The sequence below is a fragment of the Ambystoma mexicanum genome, unplaced genomic scaffold (assembly GCF_040938575.1).
Source record: "Ambystoma mexicanum isolate Mex_15411 unplaced genomic scaffold, UKY_AmexF1_1 Mex_scaf46, whole genome shotgun sequence".
Lineage (NCBI taxonomy): Eukaryota > Metazoa > Chordata > Amphibia > Caudata > Ambystomatidae > Ambystoma > Ambystoma mexicanum.
In genome coordinates this window covers 928,662-948,364 of record NW_027182462.1, presented here as the reverse complement: position 1 = coordinate 948,364, position 19,703 = coordinate 928,662, and the positions used below count along the sequence as shown (strand labels likewise).

The window sequence follows — 19,703 nt, the reverse complement described above, 5'->3', positions numbered from 1 at the left end:
CTGGGTTGCACGCCTTTCTCTATTTTCAGGGACGTTGATGTGGCAAAATTTAATTGGAAAAGGGTTATTGCCATCACTCACTATTTAAATTCAATGACATCACAGGAAGCAGCAGCATCTGAACTTTGATCTTGGCTGGAAACGTTGAATGATGCCAAACACTGGGAAACTGGAGCTTGCGTTATGCTGGTTTTACTACTAATGGTGTGCCATACGGAAGCTCAAGCACCTTCCTCTGGATTAGTGTTGTGAACCCTCCAGGAGCTCTTGTTATATTTTTCTGAACTTCAACTTGATGTGTTTATCTATCAATGGCCGGGTAAGGAAGAACGAGTCAACGATCTTGTTTCTATTATGACAAACATGATCTATTTTTCACTGACTTTGCACCACCATTGTTTTATCTCTTCTTTAAGCATGGGACTCGAGCACCGTTCCCAAACAGACGAGGTGGCCGAGTGGTTAAGGCGATGGACTGCTAATCCATTGTGCTCTGCACGCGTGGGTTCGAATCCCACCTTCGTCGTATTTTTTCTTTATAGTCTGCATTTAAACATAGACCAAAGTCTTTCAACCTCCCTGTGAAAGACAGGAATGAGTACAGATATGGAAATAGAGATGTAAAAATAAGTTCATTGGTGCAGGCGGAGAATGAAATTAGTCAAAGACTTTCCTCGTAGGTTTCCATTCTTTACTATTATAGGAGCCAAAATCAGCGCAGTTAGTAAACTCCCAAGCTTACATCCCAAATTCTTTTTTCTTTTAGTTGTCTGCCTTTTACATGTTCCTTTTGCCATCATTCTGACCTGCTATCTAAACTCATGAACCTGTTCAGCATCCTACTCAATACATACATACCCGTAAAAGTACATACTCAAACGCATACCGACAATGTATCACCAACATAAGCACACACGCTTTCGCAAATCAGATGTATGATGACGTACTGAACACATGCAGAGATATACAGCCATTTTTACACAACCAGAAATTCATATACCTGGAGATCTACCTAGGTAAAACCCATGGTTTCTTTGCACTTTCTGTTGTTGGCTGTGAGCAAGCAGCAGTGGCCTTGTAGCTCAGTGGCAGAGCACTGGTCTCGTAAACCAGGGGTCATGAGTTCAAACCTCATCAGGGCCTCGGGCGGATTATTTTCAAAAAGCACGGGGAAGAGAAGCCAGAGTTGCACCGTCTACAGAGAACCTTTTATGACGGGATGCATCCTCATAATTGAAGTCTTCCACAGAAGGAGTGAAATAGAGTTCGAGAGGAAGGCCTAATGTTTTCAGGCAAAGACTGACAAAAACCTTGCAATGTCGCATGTAGCTGCTTTGGTGAAAAGACTGTTCAAGTTCACAATGCAACGGAGGGGTGTTCCCCATCTCCATACAATCATCTCTTTGATAATGTAAATGTGCCAGGCGTGTTGAAAGACAAAGACAGACACAACCGCACATACCAGTTGAAGAAAGACAGCCAGCAAACACATTTGTATAGAGGTAAGCAAGCCTCAATTAGAGATGTGAGTCCCTCCGTTTCTGCGGGAGTCCACAAGTTTAATAAAAAATGAACACATATCTTTCATGTTCTAATGATTACCAATCTTTCTGATTAGCTCTGCATAGCTCCAATGGCTATGTGCCCGTGTGTGTAGGGGAAGGGGTCGGTAGATGTGTTCACGCAGAGCAAGTTGCATACATCGCCAACAGCCATTCTCTCCTGCTCCTGTGCATCCAGTTCGGAAGCGAACCCACCCAATTGTTCTATATGTCTGCTACCCTGACCGCATTCACACATCATTGGCTATTAGTATGCAGCTTGTGGGCGCTGTCAATGGGATATAAGCACCATTCCCCATGTCTGCAATAGCTAGACCAGATTCTGAGGTATAATGAGCAGGGGTCCAGACACTTCGCCTGACAAACGCCGGGCTTAGCCCTGCCGGGCCTAGCCCTGAGGGGCCTAACTGGGCATGGCCCTGTGTAAGGTAGGGTGAGCAGGGGACCACTTGCAACTAACCTTCGGCACCAATCAGGCATGGAGAGGTCTGTGCAAATGCCCAGCCCTTTAGCAATCTCGATCTGCAAAACCTTCAACTCCTAATTCTCATGGCTCCCAGAAGCCCTAGCCCATATGCAAATGAGGCGAGTTCCTATCAGCATCCTTGTTCTGCTTGATTTTATCAAAGTGACTGCCTGATTAGTGAAAGGGTATTTATTCTCAGAGGTTTGCTTCAAAGGCGATAATGCAGTAAATAGACAACATTATTCTTTGTAAGTTGATATTGTCTCCTGGATCCTACTCCAGTAACCCTTTTTCTACCTTTACAAATGTCTTCCGTAAGTGGTGCTCAGCAGAAAATGGAGTATAATAACAGTTGACATTTTTTATTTTCTGTTCTATTTTCAAAAACCCTCCGTAGCTGTATTTAAAGCGCAAACACCCCATAAATAACTTGCAATGAGTATTCCATGTCTAAAAGGCAGAGGAGCTGTCATACAACATTAACTGACAATCAAGGAAACCTTGAGGTGAACCAAAAAATGTCCAGAACATTTATTGGTTCAATAATTCAGTTTTGAGGTGAATTAGTAAAAAGTTCCAAAGTTGCTCCAGGTGAGGCTTGAACTCACAACCTCGGCATTGCTCACTGCATGTACTGCTGTATAAGTACCGCGCGCTAACCGATTGCGCCACTGGAGCTGCTGTGTTTTGGTTTTCGACATGAAACTACACCCACAAACACACACACAAGTGTACAAAAGCACCCACAAGCTCTGGCATTGTCTTTTTAGCTGACACCAAATTATGGGTGCCTTGTAGTGCCCATATTGTGCCACTGGAGCTTACCTTTTAGCCTGATATACACTTTGCCACTGATGTTCAGCCAATGGTGCAGTCAAATGTCCCTTCTACATTTTTGTCATGCTGCAGGCAGTGCCACTGGAGCCAGCATGATGCTCTTCCTCATATTCAACACGTGTCAATTGAAACACCTCCCAATGTCATCTTGGCGATGCCTATAAACACCCCAGGACTTTGATGAATTTTTCTCAACAGCAAGTGAGGCAGTTTTCCTGCAAACGGCTGGATGTACCTCAACAAGGAACGCATTGTGGTTCTATTTTGAAGATGTTTGTGTTATTACCTGTAAAGACTTGAATGCCTAACATAATCCCTGTAGACGAGGTGGCCGAGTGGTTAAGGCGATAGACTGCTAATCTACTGTACACGCGTGGTTTCGAATCCCACCTTTGTCAATTTTAACTTTTGAAATCTTTTTTAAACATCTGCATTGCTCTAAGCACCATTGCCATTGGCTTTCAAAGAACATACAGACAAAAGTGAAAATATGCATGTTAGTTGATTAAGAAGGACACAAACAAGGTTGTCGTGTTACTGGCAGGAATGCAATCTGCTGTGCTTGACTACCCTTTGAGCCAGAATCCGGATAGAAATTTAAAAAAGCAAAGGTAATATCCATATTGTCTCTCTGCTGCCATGTACATGTTTTTTTCAACTTTCACGCATCACATCTCCTCATTAGTCACCCTAAAATTGCACGGAATACGCACAAATTAGCTGCTCCTCAAAAAATCGGCCAGAAAAAAACAGGTCAAATCACAATCATATACATACATTCTCACACACCCTTCAAATATGTCTACCCAGTAAACATCATGTTGTGTGCTCGTTGTGTTGCTGTTATGCGTCGTAACCTGAGGGGCTCTGTAGCTCAGTGGCAGAGCACTGGTCTTGTAAACCAGGGGTCGTGAGTTCGATCCTCATCAGGGCCTCCAAATGGTAATTTTCTTGAACATTGTTGAATAGGAACTGATATTGCACATTGTACCTGTGCAACCTTTTACCAATGGATTCGGGCCTATAACAAAGCCACAAGCGCAAGGTGTCTGAATAGTCTGTGGGGAAGGTCGGCTTTCTGGACCTAATTTCTTCAAGAAAAAGACCTTGATAATCTTGTGATGACAGATGCAGATGATCACGGTGAAGCCCTTACTCTATTGAACAGTACAGCGGTTCTGGGTTGCACGCCTTTCTCTATTTTCAGGGACGTTGATGTGGCAAAATTTAATTGGAAAAGGGTTATTGCCATCACTCACTATTTAAATTCAATGACATCACAGGAAGCAGCAGCATCTGAACTTTGATCTTGGCTGGAAACGTTGAATGATGCCAAACACTGGGAAACTGGAGCTTGCGTTATGCTGGTTTTACTACTAATGGTGTGCCATACGGAAGCTCAAGCACCTTCCTCTGGATTAGTGTTGTGAACCCTCCAGGAGCTCTTGTTATATTTTTCTGAACTTCAACTTGATGTGTTTATCTATCAATGGCCGGGTAAGGAAGAACGAGTCAACGATCTTGTTTCTATTATGACAAACATGATCTATTTTTCACTGACTTTGCACCACCATTGTTTTATCTCTTCTTTAAGCATGGGACTCGAGCACCGTTCCCAAACAGACGAGGTGGCCGAGTGGTTAAGGCGATGGACTGCTAATCCATTGTGCTCTGCACGCGTGGGTTCGAATCCCACCTTCGTCGTATTTTTTCTTTATAGTCTGCATTTAAACATAGACCAAAGTCTTTCAACCTCCCTGTGAAAGACAGGAATGAGTACAGATATGGAAATAGAGATGTAAAAATAAGTTCATTGGTGCAGGCGGAGAATGAAATTAGTCAAAGACTTTCCTCGTAGGTTTCCATTCTTTACTATTATAGGAGCCAAAATCAGCGCAGTTAGTAAACTCCCAAGCTTACATCCCAAATTCTTTTTTCTTTTAGTTGTCTGCCTTTTACATGTTCCTTTTGCCATCATTCTGACCTGCTATCTAAACTCATGAACCTGTTCAGCATCCTACTCAATACATACATACCCGTAAAAGTACATACTCAAACGCATACCGACAATGTATCACCAACGTAAGCACACACGCTTTCGCAAATCAGATGTATGATGACGTACTGAACACATGCAGAGATATACAGCCATTTTTACACAACCAGAAATTCATATACCTGGAGATCTACCTAGGTAAAACCCATGGTTTCTTTGCACTTTCTGTTGTTGGCTGTGAGCAAGCAGCAGGTGGCCTTGTAGCTCAGTGGCAGAGCACTGGTCTCGTAAACCAGGGGTCATGAGTTCAAACCTCATCAGGGCCTCGGGCGGATTATTTTCAAAAAGCACGGGGAAGAGAAGCCAGAGTTGCACCATCTACAGAGAACCTTTTATGACGGGATGCATCCTCATAATTGAAGTCTTCCACAGAAGGAGTGAAATAGAGTTCGAGAGGAAGGCCTAATGTTTTCAGGCAAAGACTGACAAAAACCTTGCAATGTCGCATGTAGCTGCTTTGGTGAAAAGACTGTTCAAGTTCACAATGCAACGGAGGGGTGTTCCCCATCTCCATACAATCATCTCTTTGATAATGTAAACGTGCCAGGCGTGTTGAAAGACAAAGACAGACACAACCGCACATACCAGTTGAAGAAAGACAGCCAGCAAACACATTTGTATAGAGGTAAGCAAGCCTCAATTAGAGATGTGAGTCCCTCCGTTTCTGCGGGAGTCCACAAGTTTAATAAAAAATGAACACATATCTTTCATGTTCTAATGATTACCAATCTTTCTGATTAGCTCTGCATAGCTCCAATGGCTATGTGCCCGTGTGTGTAGGGGAAGGGGTCGGTAGATGTGTTCACGCAGAGCAAGTTGCATACATCGCCAACAGCCATTCTCTCCTGCTCCTGTGCATCCAGTTCGGAAGCGAACCCACCCAATTGTTCTATATGTCTGCTACCCTGACCGCATTCACACATCATTGGCTATTAGTATGCAGCTTGTGGGCGCTGTCAATGGGATATAAGCACCATTCCCCATGTCTGCAATAGCTAGACCAGATTCTGAGGTATAATGAGCAGGGGTCCAGGCACTTCGCCTGACAAACGCCGGGCTTAGCCCTGCCGGGCCTAGCCCTGAGGGGCCTAACTGGGCATGGCCCTGTGTAAGGTAGGGTGAGCAGGGGACCACTTGCAACTAACCTTCGGCACCAATCAGGCATGGAGAGGTCTGTGCAAATGCCCAGCCCTTTAGCAATCTCGATCTGCAAAACCTTCAACTCCTAATTCTCATGGCTCCCAGAAGCCCTAGCCCATATGCAAATGAGGCGAGTTCCTATCAGCATCCTTGTTCTGCTTGATTTTATCAAAGTGACTGCCTGATTAGTGAAAGGGTATTTATTCTCAGAGGTTTGCTTCAAAGGCGATAATGCAGTAAATAGACAACATTATTCTTTGTAAGTTGATATTGTCTCCTGGATCCTACTCCAGTAACCCTTTTTCTACCTTTACAAATGTCTTCCGTAAGTGGTGCTCAGCAGAAAATGGAGTATAATAACAGTTGACATTTTTTATTTTCTGTTCTATTTTCAAAAACCCTCCGTAGCTGTATTTAAAGCGCAAACACCCCATAAATAACTTGCAATGAGTATTCCATGTCTAAAAGGCAGAGGAGCTGTCATACAACATTAACTGACAATCAAGGAAACCTTGAGGTGAACCAAAAAATGTCCAGAACATTTATTGGTTCAATAATTCAGTTTTGAGGTGAATTAGTAAAAAGTTCCAAAGTTGCTCCAGGTGAGGCTTGAACTCACAACCTCGGCATTGCTCACTGCATGTACTGCTGTATAAGTACCGCGCGCTAACCGATTGCGCCACTGGAGCTGCTGTGTTTTGGTTTTCGACATGAAACTACACCCACAAACACACACACAAGTGTACAAAAGCACCCACAAGCTCTGGCATTGTCTTTTTAGCTGACAACAAATTATGGGTGCCTTGTAGTGCCCATATTGTGCCACTGGAGCTTACCTTTTAGCCTGATATACACTTTGCCACTGATGTTCAGCCAATGGTGCAGTCAAATGTCCCTTCTACATTTTTGTCATGCTGCAGGCAGTGCCACTGGAGCCAGCATGATGCTCTTCCTCATATTCAACACGTGTCAATTGAAACACCTCCCAATGTCATCTTGGCGATGCCTATAAACACCCCAGGACTTTGATGAATTTTTCTCAACAGCAAGTGAGGCAGTTTTCCTGCAAACGGCTGGATGTACCTCAACAAGGAACGCATTGTGGTTCTATTTTGAAGATGTTTGTGTTATTACCTGTAAAGACTTGAATGCCTAACATAATCCCTGTAGACGAGGTGGCCGAGTGGTTAAGGCGATGGACTGCTAATCTACTGTACACGCGTGGTTTCGAATCCCACCTTTGTCGATTTTAACTTTTGAAATCTTTTTTAAACATCTGCATTGCTCTAAGCACCATTGCCATTGGCTTTCAAAGAACATACAGACAAAAGTGAAAATATGCATGTTAGTTGATTAAGAAGGACACAAACAAGGTTGTCGTGTTACTGGCAGGAATGCAATCTGCTGTGCTTGACTACCCTTTGAGCCAGAATCCGGATAGAAATTTAAAAAAGCAAAGGTAATATCCATATTGTCTCTCTGCTGCCATGTACATGTTTTTTTCAACTTTCACGCATCACATCTCCTCATTAGTCACCCTAAAATTGCACGGAATACGCACAAATTAGCTGCTCCTCAAAAAATCGGCCAGAAAAAAACAGGTCAAATCACAATCATATACATACATTCTCACACACCCTTCAAATATGTCTACCCAGTAAACATCATGTTGTGTGCTCGTTGTGTTGCTGTTATGCGTCGTAACCTGAGGGGCTCTGTAGCTCAGTGGCAGAGCACTGGTCTTGTAAACCAGGGGTCGTGAGTTCGATCCTCATCAGGCCCTCCAAATGGTAATTTTCTTGAACATTGTTGAATAGGAACTGATATTGCACATTGTACCTGTGCAACCTTTTACCAATGGATTCGGGCCTATAACAAAGCCACAAGCGCAAGGTGTCTGAATAGTCTGTGGGGAAGGTCGGCTTTCTGGACCTAATTTCTTCAAGAAAAAGACCTTGATAATCTTGTGATGACAGATGCAGATGATCACGGTGAAGCCCTTACTCTATTGAACAGTACAGCGGTTCTGGGTTGCACGCCTTTCTCTATTTTCAGGGACGTTGATGTGGCAAAATTTAATTGGAAAAGGGTTATTGCCATCACTCACTATTTAAATTCAATGACATCACAGGAAGCAGCAGCATCTGAACTTTGATCTTGGCTGGAAACGTTGAATGATGCCAAACACTGGGAAACTGGAGCTTGCGTTATGCTGGTTTTACTACTAATGGTGTGCCATACGGAAGCTCAAGCACCTTCCTCTGGATTAGTGTTGTGAACCCTCCAGGAGCTCTTGTTATATTTTTCTGAACTTCAACTTGATGTGTTTATCTATCAATGGCCGGGTAAGGAAGAACGAGTCAACGATCTTGTTTCTATTATGACAAACATGATCTATTTTTCACTGACTTTGCACCACCATTGTTTTATCTCTTCTTTAAGCATGGGACTCAAGCACCGTTCCCAAACAGACGAGGTGGCCGAGTGGTTAAGGCGATGGACTGCTAATCCATTGTGCTCTGCACGCGTGGGTTCGAATCCCACCTTCGTCGTATTTTTTCTTTATAGTCTGCATTTAAACATAGACCAAAGTCTTTCAACCTCCCTGTGAAAGACAGGAATGAGTACAGATATGGAAATAGAGATGTAAAAATAAGTTCATTGGTGCAGGCGGAGAATGAAATTAGTCAAAGACTTTCCTCGTAGGTTTCCATTCTTTACTATTATAGGAGCCAAAATCAGCGCAGTTAGTAAACTCCCAAGCTTACATCCCAAATTCTTTTTTCTTTTAGTTGTCTGCCTTTTACATGTTCCTTTTGCCATCATTCTGACCTGCTATCTAAACTCATGAACCTGTTCAGCATCCTACTCAATACATACATACCCGTAAAAGTACATACTCAAACGCATACCGACAATGTATCACCAACATAAGCACACACGCTTTCGCAAATCAGATGTATGATGACGTACTGAACACATGCAGAGATATACAGCCATTTTTACACAACCAGAAATTCATATACCTGGAGATCTACCTAGGTAAAACCCATGGTTTCTTTGCACTTTCTGTTGTTGGCTGTGAGCAAGCAGCAGGTGGCCTTGTAGCTCAGTGGCAGAGCACTGGTCTCGTAAACCAGGGGTCATGAGTTCAAACCTCATCAGGGCCTCGGGCGGATTATTTTCAAAAAGCACGGGGAAGAGAAGCCAGAGTTGCACCATCTACAGAGAACCTTTTATGACGGGATGCATCCTCATAATTGAAGTCTTCCACAGAAGGAGTGAAATAGAGTTCGAGAGGAAGGCCTAATGTTTTCAGGCAAAGACTGACAAAAACCTTGCAATGTCGCATGTAGCTGCTTTGGTGAAAAGACTGTTCAAGTTCACAATGCAACGGAGGGGTGTTCCCCATCTCCATACAATCATCTCTTTGATAATGTAAACGTGCCAGGCGTGTTGAAAGACAAAGACAGACACAACCGCACATACCAGTTGAAGAAAGACAGCCAGCAAACACATTTGTATAGAGGTAAGCAAGCCTCAATTAGAGATGTGAGTCCCTCCGTTTCTGCGGGAGTCCACAAGTTTAATAAAAAATGAACACATATCTTTCATGTTCTAATGATTACCAATCTTTCTGATTAGCTCTGCATAGCTCCAATGGCTATGTGCCCGTGTGTGTAGGGGAAGGGGTCGGTAGATGTGTTCACGCAGAGCAAGTTGCATACATCGCCAACAGCCATTCTCTCCTGCTCCTGTGCATCCAGTTCGGAAGCGAACCCACCCAATTGTTCTATATGTCTGCTACCCTGACCGCATTCACACATCATTGGCTATTAGTATGCAGCTTGTGGGCGCTGTCAATGGGATATAAGCACCATTCCCCATGTCTGCAATAGCTAGACCAGATTCTGAGGTATAATGAGCAGGGGTCCAGGCACTTCGCCTGACAAACGCCGGGCTTAGCCCTGCCGGGCCTAGCCCTGAGGGGCCTAACTGGGCATGGCCCTGTGTAAGGTAGGGTGAGCAGGGGACCACTTGCAACTAACCTTCGGCACCAATCAGGCATGGAGAGGTCTGTGCAAATGCCCAGCCCTTTAGCAATCTCGATCTGCAAAACCTTCAACTCCTAATTCTCATGGCTCCCAGAAGCCCTAGCCCATATGCAAATGAGGCGAGTTCCTATCAGCATCCTTGTTCTGCTTGATTTTATCAAAGTGACTGCCTGATTAGTGAAAGGGTATTTATTCTCAGAGGTTTGCTTCAAAGGCGATAATGCAGTAAATAGACAACATTATTCTTTGTAAGTTGATATTGTCTCCTGGATCCTACTCCAGTAACCCTTTTTCTACCTTTACAAATGTCTTCCGTAAGTGGTGCTCAGCAGAAAATGGAGTATAATAACAGTTGACATTTTTTATTTTCTGTTCTATTTTCAAAAACCCTCCGTAGCTGTATTTAAAGCGCAAACACCCCATAAATAACTTGCAATGAGTATTCCATGTCTAAAAGGCAGAGGAGCTGTCATACAACATTAACTGACAATCAAGGAAACCTTGAGGTGAACCAAAAAATGTCCAGAACATTTATTGGTTCAATAATTCAGTTTTGAGGTGAATTAGTAAAAAGTTCCAAAGTTGCTCCAGGTGAGGCTTGAACTCACAACCTCGACATTGCTCACTGCATGTACTGCTGTATAAGTACCGCGCGCTAACCGATTGCGCCACTGGAGCTGCTGTATTTTGGTTTTCGACATGAAACTACACCCACAAACACACACACAAGTGTACAAAAGCACCCACAAGCTCTGGCATTGTCTTTTTAGCTGACACCAAATTATGGGTGCCTTGTAGTGCCCATATTGTGCCACTGGAGCTTACCTTTTAGCCTGATATACACTTTGCCACTGATGTTCAGCCAATGGTGCAGTCAAATGTCCCTTCTACATTTTTGTCATGCTGCAGGCAGTGCCACTGGAGCCAGCATGATGCTCTTCCTCATATTCAACACGTGTCAATTGAAACACCTCCCAATGTCATCTTGGCGATGCCTATAAACACCCCAGGACTTTGATGAATTTTTCTCAACAGCAAGTGAGGCAGTTTTCCTGCAAACGGCTGGATGTACCTCAACAAGCAGCGCATTGTGGTTCTATTTTGAAGATGTTTGTGTTATTACCTGTAAAGACTTGAATGCCTAACATAATCCCTGTAGACGAGGTGGCCGAGTGGTTAAGGCGATGGACTGCTAATCTACTGTACACGCGTGGTTTCGAATCCCACCTTTGTCGATTTTAACTTTTGAAATCTTTTTTAAACATCTGCATTGCTCTAAGCACCATTGCCATTGGCTTTCAAAGAACATACAGACAAAAGTGAAAATATGCATGTTAGTTGATTAAGAAGGACACAAACAAGGTTGTCGTGTTACTGGCAGGAATGCAATCTGCTGTGCTTGACTACCCTTTGAGCCAGAATCCGGATAGAAATTTAAAAAAGCAAAGGTAATATCCATATTGTCTCTCTGCTGCCATGTACATGTTTTTTTCAACTTTCACGCATCACATCTCCTCATTAGTCACCCTAAAATTGCACGGAATACGCACAAATTAGCTGCTCCTCAAAAAATCGGCCAGAAAAAAACAGGTCAAATCACAATCATATACATACATTCTCACACACCCTTCAAATATGTCTACCCAGTAAACATCATGTTGTGTGCTCGTTGTGTTGCTGTTATGCGTCGTAACCTGAGGGGCTCTGTAGCTCAGTGGCAGAGCACTGGTCTTGTAAACCAGGGGTCGTGAGTTCGATCCTCATCAGGCCCTCCAAATGGTAATTTTCTTGAACATTGTTGAATAGGAACTGATATTGCACATTGTACCTGTGCAACCTTTTACCAATGGATTCGGGCCTATAACAAAGCCACAAGCGCAAGGTGTCTGAATAGTCTGTGGGGAAGGTCGGCTTTCTGGACCTAATTTCTTCAAGAAAAAGACCTTGATAATCTTGTGATGACAGATGCAGATGATCACGGTGAAGCCCTTACTCTATTGAACAGTACAGCGGTTCTGGGTTGCACGCCTTTCTCTATTTTCAGGGACGTTGATGTGGCAAAATTTAATTGGAAAAGGGTTATTGCCATCACTCACTATTTAAATTCAATGACATCACAGGAAGCAGCAGCATCTGAACTTTGATCTTGGCTGGAAACGTTGAATGATGCCAAACACTGGGAAACTGGAGCTTGCGTTATGCTGGTTTTACTACTAATGGTGTGCCATACGGAAGCTCAAGCACCTTCCTCTGGATTAGTGTTGTGAACCCTCCAGGAGCTCTTGTTATATTTTTCTGAACTTCAACTTGATGTGTTTATCTATCAATGGCCGGGTAAGGAAGAACGAGTCAACGATCTTGTTTCTATTATGACAAACATGATCTATTTTTCACTGACTTTGCACCACCATTGTTTTATCTCTTCTTTAAGCATGGGACTCAAGCACCGTTCCCAAACAGACGAGGTGGCCGAGTGGTTAAGGCGATGGACTGCTAATCCATTGTGCTCTGCACGCGTGGGTTCGAATCCCACCTTCGTCGTATTTTTTCTTTATAGTCTGCATTTAAACATAGACCAAAGTCTTTCAACCTCCCTGTGAAAGACAGGAATGAGTACAGATATGGAAATAGAGATGTAAAAATAAGTTCATTGGTGCAGGCGGAGAATGAAATTAGTCAAAGACTTTCCTCGTAGGTTTCCATTCTTTACTATTATAGGAGCCAAAATCAGCGCAGTTAGTAAACTCCCAAGCTTACATCCCAAATTCTTTTTTCTTTTAGTTGTCTGCCTTTTACATGTTCCTTTTGCCATCATTCTGACCTGCTATCTAAACTCATGAACCTGTTCAGCATCCTACTCAATACATACATACCCGTAAAAGTACATACTCAAACGCATACCGACAATGTATCACCAACATAAGCACACACGCTTTCGCAAATCAGATGTATGATGACGTACTGAACACATGCAGAGATATACAGCCATTTTTACACAACCAGAAATTCATATACCTGGAGATCTACCTAGGTAAAACCCATGGTTTCTTTGCACTTTCTGTTGTTGGCTGTGAGCAAGCAGCAGGTGGCCTTGTAGCTCAGTGGCAGAGCACTGGTCTCGTAAACCAGGGGTCATGAGTTCAAACCTCATCAGGGCCTCGGGCGGATTATTTTCAAAAAGCACGGGGAAGAGAAGCCAGAGTTGCACCATCTACAGAGAACCTTTTATGACGGGATGCATCCTCATAATTGAAGTCTTCCACAGAAGGAGTGAAATAGAGTTCGAGAGGAAGGCCTAATGTTTTCAGGCAAAGACTGACAAAAACCTTGCAATGTCGCATGTAGCTGCTTTGGTGAAAAGACTGTTCAAGTTCACAATGCAACGGAGGGGTGTTACCCATCTCCATACAATCATCTCTTTGATAATGTAAACGTGCCAGGCGTGTTGAAAGACAAAGACAGACACAACCGCACATACCAGTTGAAGAAAGACAGCCAGCAAACACATTTGTATAGTGGTAAGCAAGCCTCAATTAGAGATGTGAGTCCCTCCGTTTCTGCGGGAGTCCACAAGTTTAATAAAAAATGAACACATATCTTTCATGTTCTAATGATTACCAATCTTTCTGATTAGCTCTGCATAGCTCCAATGGCTATGTGTGTGTGTGTGTGTGTGTGTATGTGCCCGTGTGTGTAGGGGAAGGGGTCGGTAGATGTGTTCACGCAGAGCAAGTTGCATACATCGCCAACAGCCATTCTCTCCTGCTCCTGTGCATCCAGTTCGGAAGCGAACCCACCCAATTGTTCTATATGTCTGCTACCCTGACCGCATTCACACATCATTGGCTATTAGTATGCAGCTTGTGGGCGCTGTCAATGGGATGTAAGCACCATTCCCCATGTCTGCAATAGCTAGACCAGATTCTGAGGTATGATGAGCAGGGGTCCAGGCACTTCGCCTGACAAACGCCGGGCTTAGCCCTGCCGGGCCTAGCCCTGAGGGGCCTAACTGGGCATGGCCCTGTGTAAGGTAGGGTCAGCAGGGGACCACTTGCAACTAACCTTCGGCACCAATCAGGCATGGAGAGGTCTGTGCAAATGCCCAGCCCTTTAGCAATCTCGATCTGCAAAACCTTCAACTCCTAATTCTCATGGCTCCCAGAAGCCCTAGCCCATATGCAAATGAGGCGAGTTCCTATCAGCATCCTTGTTCTGCTTGATTTTATCAAAGTGACTGCCTGATTAGTGAAAGGGTATTTATTCTCAGAGGTTTGCTTCAAAGGCGATAATGCAGTAAATAGACAACATTATTCTTTGTAAGTTGATATTGTCTCCTGGATCCTACTCCAGTAACCCTTTTTCTACCTTTACAAATGTCTTCCGTAAGTGGTGCTCAGCAGAAAATGGAGTATAATAACAGTTGACATTTTTTATTTTCTGTTCTACTTTCAAAAACCCTCCGTAGCTGTATTTAAAGCGCAAACACCCCATAAATAACTTGCAATGAGTATTCCATGTCTAAAAGGCAGAGGAGCTGTCATACAACATTAACTGACAATCAAGGAAACCTTGAGGTGAACCAAAAAATGTCCAGAACATTTATTGGTTCAATAATTCAGTTTTGAGGTGAATTAGTAAAAAGTTCCAAAGTTGCTCTAGGTGAGGCTTGAACTCACAACCTCGGCATTGCTCACTGCATGTACTGCTGTATAAGTACCGCACGCTAACCGATTGCGCCATGCGCCACTGGAGCTGCTGTGTTTTGGTTTTCGACATGAAACTACACCCACAAACACACACACAAGTGTACAAAAGCACCCACAAGCTCTGGCATTGTCTTTTTAGCTGACACCAAATTATGGGTGCCTTGTAGTGCCCATATTGTGCCACTGGAGCTTACCTTTTAGCCTGATATACACTTTGCCACTGATGTTCAGCCAATGGTGCAGTCAAATGTCCCTTCTACATTTTTGTCATGCTGCAGGCAGTGCCACTGGAGCCAGCATGATGCTCTTCCTCATATTCAACACGTGTCAATTGAAACACCTCCCAATGTCATCTTGGCGATGCCTATAAACACCCCAGGACTTTGATGAATTTTTCTCAACAGCAAGTGAGGCAGTTTTCCTGCAAACGGCTGGATGTACCTCAACAAGGAACGCATTGTGGTTCTATTTTGAAGATGTTTGTGTTATTACCTGTAAAGACTTGAATGCCTAACATAATCCCTGTAGACGAGGTGGCCGAGTGGTTAAGGCGATGGACTGCTAATCTACTGTACACGCGTGGTTTCGAATCCCACCTTTGTCGATTTTAACTTTTGAAATCTTTTTTAAACATCTGCATTGCTCTAAGCACCATTGCCATTGGCTTTCAAAGAACATACAGACAAAAGTGAAAATATGCATGTTAGTTGATTAAGAAGGACACAAACAAGGTTGTCGTGTTACTGGCAGGAATGCAATCTGCTGTGCTTGACTACCCTTTGAGCCAGAATCCGGATAGAAATTTAAAAAAGCAAAGGTAATATCCATATTGTCTCTCTGCTGCCATGTACATGTTTTTTTCAACTTTCACGCATCACATCTCCTCATTAGTCACCCTAAAAATGCACGGAATACGCACAAATTAGCTGCTCCTCAAAAAATCGGCCAGAAAAAAACAGGTCAAATCACAATCATATACATACATTCTCACACACCCTTCAAATATGTCTACCCAGTAAACATCATGTTGTGTGCTCGTTGTGTTGCTGTTATGCGTCGTAACCTGAGGGGCTCTGTAGCTCAGTGGCAGAGCACTGGTCTTGTCGATCCTCATCAGGGCCTCCAAATGGTAATTTTCTTGAACATTGTTGAATAGGAACTGATATTGCACATTGTACCTGTGCAACCTTTTACCAATGGATTCGGGCCTATAACAAAGCCACAAGCGCAAGGTGTCTGAATAGTCTGTGGGGAAGGTCGGCTTTCTGGACCTAATTTCTTCAAGAAAAAGACCTTGATAATCTTGTGATGACAGATGCAGATGATCACGGTGAAGCCCTTACTCTATTGAACAGTACAGCGGTTCTGGGTTGCACGCCTTTCTCTATTTTCAGGGACGTTGATGTGGCAAAATTTAATTGGAAAAGGGTTATTGCCATCACTCACTATTTAAATTCAATGACATCACAGGAAGCAGCAGCATCTGAACTTTGATCTTGGCTGGAAACGTTGAATGATGCCAAACACTGGGAAACTGGAGCTTGCGTTATGCTGGTTTTACTACTAATGGTGTGCCATACGGAAGCTCAAGCACCTTCCTCTGGATTAGTGTTGTGAACCCTCCAGGAGCTCTTGTTATATTTTTCTGAACTTCAACTTGATGTGTTTATCTATCAATGGCCGGGTAAGGAAGAACGAGTCAACGATCTTGTTTCTATTATGACAAACATGATCTATTTTTCACTGACTTTGCACCACCATTGTTTTATCTCTTCTTTAAGCATGGGACTCGAGCACCGTTCCCAAACAGACGAGGTGGCTGAGTGGTTAAGGCGATGGACTGCTAATCCATTGTGCTCTGCACGCGTGGGTTCGAATCCCACCTTCGTCGTATTTTTTCTTTATAGTCTGCATTTAAACATAGACCAAAGTCTTTCAACCTCCCTGTGAAAGACAGGAATGAGTACAGATATGGAAATAGAGATGTAAAAATAAGTTCATTGGTGCAGGCGGAGAATGAAATTAGTCAAAGACTTTCCTCGTAGGTTTCCATTCTTTACTATTATAGGAGCCAAAATCAGCGCAGTTAGTAAACTCCCAAGCTTACATCCCAAATTCTTTTTTCTTTTAGTTGTCTGCCTTTTACATGTTCCTTTTGCCATCATTCTGACCTGCTATCTAAACTCATGAACCTGTTCAGCATCCTACTCAATACATACATACCCGTAAAAGTACATACTCAAACGCATACCGACAATGTATCACCAACATAAGCACACACGCTTTCGCAAATCAGATGTATGATGACGTACTGAACACATGCAGAGATATACAGCCATTTTTACACAACCAGAAATTCATATACCTGGAGATCTACCTAGGTAAAACCCATGGTTTCTTTGCACTTTCTGTTGTTGGCTGTGAGCAAGCAGCAGGTGGCCTTGTAGCTCAGTGGCAGAGCACTGGTCTCGTAAACCAGGGGTCATGAGTTCAAACCTCATCAGGGCCTCGGGCGGATTATTTTCAAAAAGCACGGGGAAGAGAAGCCAGAGTTGCACCATCTACAGAGAACCTTTATGACGGGATGCATCCTCATAATTGAAGTCTTCCACAGAAGGAGTGAAATAGAGTTCGAGAGGAAGGCCTAATGTTTTCAGGCAAAGACTGACAAAAACCTTGCAATGTCGCATGTAGCTGCTTTGGTGAAAAGACTGTTCAAGTTCACAATGCAACGGAGGGGTGTTCCCCATCTCCATACAATCATCTCTTTGATAATGTAAACGTGCCAGGCGTGTTGAAAGACAAAGACAGACACAACCGCACATACCAGTTGAAGAAAGACAGCCAGCAAACACATTTGTATAGAGGTAAGCAAGCCTCAATTAGAGATGTGAGTCCCTCCGTTTCTGCGGGAGTCCACAAGTGTAATAAAAAATGAACACATATCTTTCATGTTCTAATGATTACCAATCTTTCTGATTAGCTCTGCATAGCTCCAATGGCTATGTGTGTGTGTGTGTGTGTATGTGCCCGTGTGTGTAGGGGAAGGGGTCGGTAGATGTGTTCACGCAGAGCAAGTTGCATACATCGCCAACAGCCATTCTCTCCTGCTCCTGTGCATCCAGTTCGGAGCGAACCCACCCAATTGTTCTATATGTCTGCTACCCTGACCGCATTCACACATCATTGGCTATTAGTATGCAGCTTGTGGGCGCTGTCAATGGGATATAAGCACCATTCCCCATGTCTGCAATAGCTAGACCAGATTCTGAGGTATAATGAGCAGGGGTCCAGGCACTTCGCCTGACAAACGCCGGACTTAGCCCTGCCGGGCCTAGCCCTGAGGGGCCTAACTGGGCATGGCCCTGTGTAAGGTAGGGTGAGCAGGGGACCACTTGCAACTAACCTTCGGCACCAATCAGGCATGGAGAGGTCTGTGCAAATGCCCAGCCCTTTAGCAATCTCGATCTGCAAAACCTTCAACTCCTAATTCTCATGGCTCCCAGAAGCCCTAGCCCATATGCAAATGAGGCGAGTTCCTATCAGCATCCTTGTTCTGCTTGATTTTATCAAAGTGACTGCCTGATTAGTGAAAGGGTATTTATTCTCAGAGGTTTGCTTCAAAGGCGATAATGCAGTAAATAGACAACATTATTCTTTGTAAGTTGATATTGTCTCCTGGATCCTACTCCAGTAACCCTTTTTCTACCTTTACAAATGTCTTCCGTAAGTGGTGCTCAGCAGAAAATGGAGTATAATAACAGTTGACATTTTTTATTTTCTGTTCTATTTTCAAAAACCCTCCGTAGCTGTATTTAAAGCGCAAACACCCCATAAATAACTTGCAATGAGTATTCCATGTCTAAAAGGCAGAGGAGCTGTCATACAACATTAACTGACAATCAAGGAAACCTTGAGGTGAACCAAAAAATGTCCAGAACATTTATTGGTTCAATAATTCAGTTTTGAGGTGAATTAGTAAAAAGTTCCAAAGTTGCTCCAGTTGAGGCTTGAACTCACAACCTCAGCATTGCTCACTGCATGTACTGCTGTATAAGTACCGCGCGCTAACCGATTGCGCCACTGGAGCTGCTGTGTTTTGGTTTTCGACATGAAACTACACCCACAAACACACACACAAGTGTACAAAAGCACCCACAAGCTCTGGCATTGTCTTTTTAGCTGACACCAAATTATGGGTGCCTTGTAGTGCCCATATTGTGCCACTGGAGCTTACCTTTTAGCCTGATATACACTTTGCCACTGATGTTCAGCCAATGGTGCAGTCAAATGTCCCTTCTACATTTTTGTCATGCTGCAGGCAGTGCCACTGGAGCCAGCATGATGCTCTTCCTCATATTCAACACGTGTCAATTGAAACACCTCCCAATGTCATCTTGGCGATGCCTATAAACACCCCAGGACTTTGATGAATTTTTCTCAACAGCAAGTGAGGCAGTTTTCCTGCAAAGGGCTGGATGTACCTCAACAAGGAACGCATTGTGGTTCTATTTTGAAGATGTTTGTGTTATTACCTGTAAAGACTTGAATGCCTAACATAATCCCTGTAGACGAGGTGGCCGAGTGGTTAAGGCGATGGACTGCTAATCTACTGTACACGCGTGGTTTCGAATCCCACCTTTGTCGATTTTAACTTTTGAAATCTTTTTTAAACATCTGCATTGCTCTAAGCACCATTGCCATTGGCTTTCAAAGAACATACAGACAAAAGTGAAAATATGCATGTTAGTTGATTAAGAAGGACACAAACAAGGTTGTCGTGTTACTGGCAGGAATGCAATCTGCTGTGCTTGACTACCCTTTGAGCCAGAATCCGGATAGAAATTTAAAAAAGCAAAGGTAATATCCATATTGTCTCTC

General features: G+C 43.5%; 22 non-coding genes across 22 annotated transcripts; 18 read left to right on the top strand and 4 right to left on the bottom strand.

Moving 5' to 3' along the window:
* The first annotated feature begins 444 nt into the window (after nt 1-444).
* TRNAS-GCU (transfer RNA serine (anticodon GCU)) lies at nt 445-526 on the top strand. The gene has a single exon. It is a non-coding gene; the product is annotated as a tRNA-Ser (tRNA).
* A 545-nt stretch (nt 527-1,071) lies between these two features.
* On the top strand, nt 1,072-1,143 carry TRNAT-CGU (transfer RNA threonine (anticodon CGU)). Its single transcript has one exon. It is a non-coding gene; the product is annotated as a tRNA-Thr (tRNA).
* A 1,468-nt stretch (nt 1,144-2,611) lies between these two features.
* On the bottom strand, nt 2,612-2,706 carry TRNAI-UAU (transfer RNA isoleucine (anticodon UAU)). The gene is made up of 2 exons: nt 2,669-2,706; nt 2,612-2,647 (listed from the first exon to the last, which is right to left on the bottom strand). It is a non-coding gene; the product is annotated as a tRNA-Ile (tRNA).
* A 480-nt stretch (nt 2,707-3,186) lies between these two features.
* Nucleotides 3,187-3,263, top strand: TRNAS-GCU (transfer RNA serine (anticodon GCU)). The gene has a single exon. It is a non-coding gene; the product is annotated as a tRNA-Ser (tRNA).
* A 465-nt stretch (nt 3,264-3,728) lies between these two features.
* On the top strand, nt 3,729-3,800 carry TRNAT-UGU (transfer RNA threonine (anticodon UGU)). The gene has a single exon. It is a non-coding gene; the product is annotated as a tRNA-Thr (tRNA).
* A 687-nt stretch (nt 3,801-4,487) lies between these two features.
* Nucleotides 4,488-4,569, top strand: TRNAS-GCU (transfer RNA serine (anticodon GCU)). Its single transcript has one exon. It is a non-coding gene; the product is annotated as a tRNA-Ser (tRNA).
* Nucleotides 4,570-5,115: 546 nt separating this feature from the next.
* TRNAT-CGU (transfer RNA threonine (anticodon CGU)) lies at nt 5,116-5,187 on the top strand. The gene has a single exon. It is a non-coding gene; the product is annotated as a tRNA-Thr (tRNA).
* A 1,468-nt stretch (nt 5,188-6,655) lies between these two features.
* On the bottom strand, nt 6,656-6,750 carry TRNAI-UAU (transfer RNA isoleucine (anticodon UAU)). Its single transcript has 2 exons — nt 6,713-6,750; nt 6,656-6,691 (listed from the first exon to the last, which is right to left on the bottom strand). It is a non-coding gene; the product is annotated as a tRNA-Ile (tRNA).
* A 480-nt stretch (nt 6,751-7,230) lies between these two features.
* On the top strand, nt 7,231-7,307 carry TRNAS-GCU (transfer RNA serine (anticodon GCU)). The gene has a single exon. It is a non-coding gene; the product is annotated as a tRNA-Ser (tRNA).
* A 464-nt stretch (nt 7,308-7,771) lies between these two features.
* On the top strand, nt 7,772-7,844 carry TRNAT-UGU (transfer RNA threonine (anticodon UGU)). The gene has a single exon. It is a non-coding gene; the product is annotated as a tRNA-Thr (tRNA).
* A 687-nt stretch (nt 7,845-8,531) lies between these two features.
* On the top strand, nt 8,532-8,613 carry TRNAS-GCU (transfer RNA serine (anticodon GCU)). The gene has a single exon. It is a non-coding gene; the product is annotated as a tRNA-Ser (tRNA).
* A 546-nt stretch (nt 8,614-9,159) lies between these two features.
* Nucleotides 9,160-9,231, top strand: TRNAT-CGU (transfer RNA threonine (anticodon CGU)). The gene has a single exon. It is a non-coding gene; the product is annotated as a tRNA-Thr (tRNA).
* A 1,468-nt stretch (nt 9,232-10,699) lies between these two features.
* On the bottom strand, nt 10,700-10,794 carry TRNAI-UAU (transfer RNA isoleucine (anticodon UAU)). Its single transcript has 2 exons — nt 10,757-10,794; nt 10,700-10,735 (listed from the first exon to the last, which is right to left on the bottom strand). It is a non-coding gene; the product is annotated as a tRNA-Ile (tRNA).
* Nucleotides 10,795-11,274: 480 nt separating this feature from the next.
* TRNAS-GCU (transfer RNA serine (anticodon GCU)) lies at nt 11,275-11,351 on the top strand. Its single transcript has one exon. It is a non-coding gene; the product is annotated as a tRNA-Ser (tRNA).
* A 464-nt stretch (nt 11,352-11,815) lies between these two features.
* On the top strand, nt 11,816-11,888 carry TRNAT-UGU (transfer RNA threonine (anticodon UGU)). Its single transcript has one exon. It is a non-coding gene; the product is annotated as a tRNA-Thr (tRNA).
* Nucleotides 11,889-12,575: 687 nt separating this feature from the next.
* TRNAS-GCU (transfer RNA serine (anticodon GCU)) lies at nt 12,576-12,657 on the top strand. Its single transcript has one exon. It is a non-coding gene; the product is annotated as a tRNA-Ser (tRNA).
* Nucleotides 12,658-13,203: 546 nt separating this feature from the next.
* On the top strand, nt 13,204-13,275 carry TRNAT-CGU (transfer RNA threonine (anticodon CGU)). The gene has a single exon. It is a non-coding gene; the product is annotated as a tRNA-Thr (tRNA).
* A 2,074-nt stretch (nt 13,276-15,349) lies between these two features.
* On the top strand, nt 15,350-15,426 carry TRNAS-GCU (transfer RNA serine (anticodon GCU)). Its single transcript has one exon. It is a non-coding gene; the product is annotated as a tRNA-Ser (tRNA).
* Nucleotides 15,427-16,631: 1,205 nt separating this feature from the next.
* Nucleotides 16,632-16,713, top strand: TRNAS-GCU (transfer RNA serine (anticodon GCU)). Its single transcript has one exon. It is a non-coding gene; the product is annotated as a tRNA-Ser (tRNA).
* Nucleotides 16,714-17,259: 546 nt separating this feature from the next.
* Nucleotides 17,260-17,331, top strand: TRNAT-CGU (transfer RNA threonine (anticodon CGU)). Its single transcript has one exon. It is a non-coding gene; the product is annotated as a tRNA-Thr (tRNA).
* A 1,486-nt stretch (nt 17,332-18,817) lies between these two features.
* Nucleotides 18,818-18,912, bottom strand: TRNAI-UAU (transfer RNA isoleucine (anticodon UAU)). Its single transcript has 2 exons — nt 18,875-18,912; nt 18,818-18,853 (listed from the first exon to the last, which is right to left on the bottom strand). It is a non-coding gene; the product is annotated as a tRNA-Ile (tRNA).
* A 480-nt stretch (nt 18,913-19,392) lies between these two features.
* TRNAS-GCU (transfer RNA serine (anticodon GCU)) lies at nt 19,393-19,469 on the top strand. The gene has a single exon. It is a non-coding gene; the product is annotated as a tRNA-Ser (tRNA).
* Nucleotides 19,470-19,703: the final 234 nt, after the last annotated feature.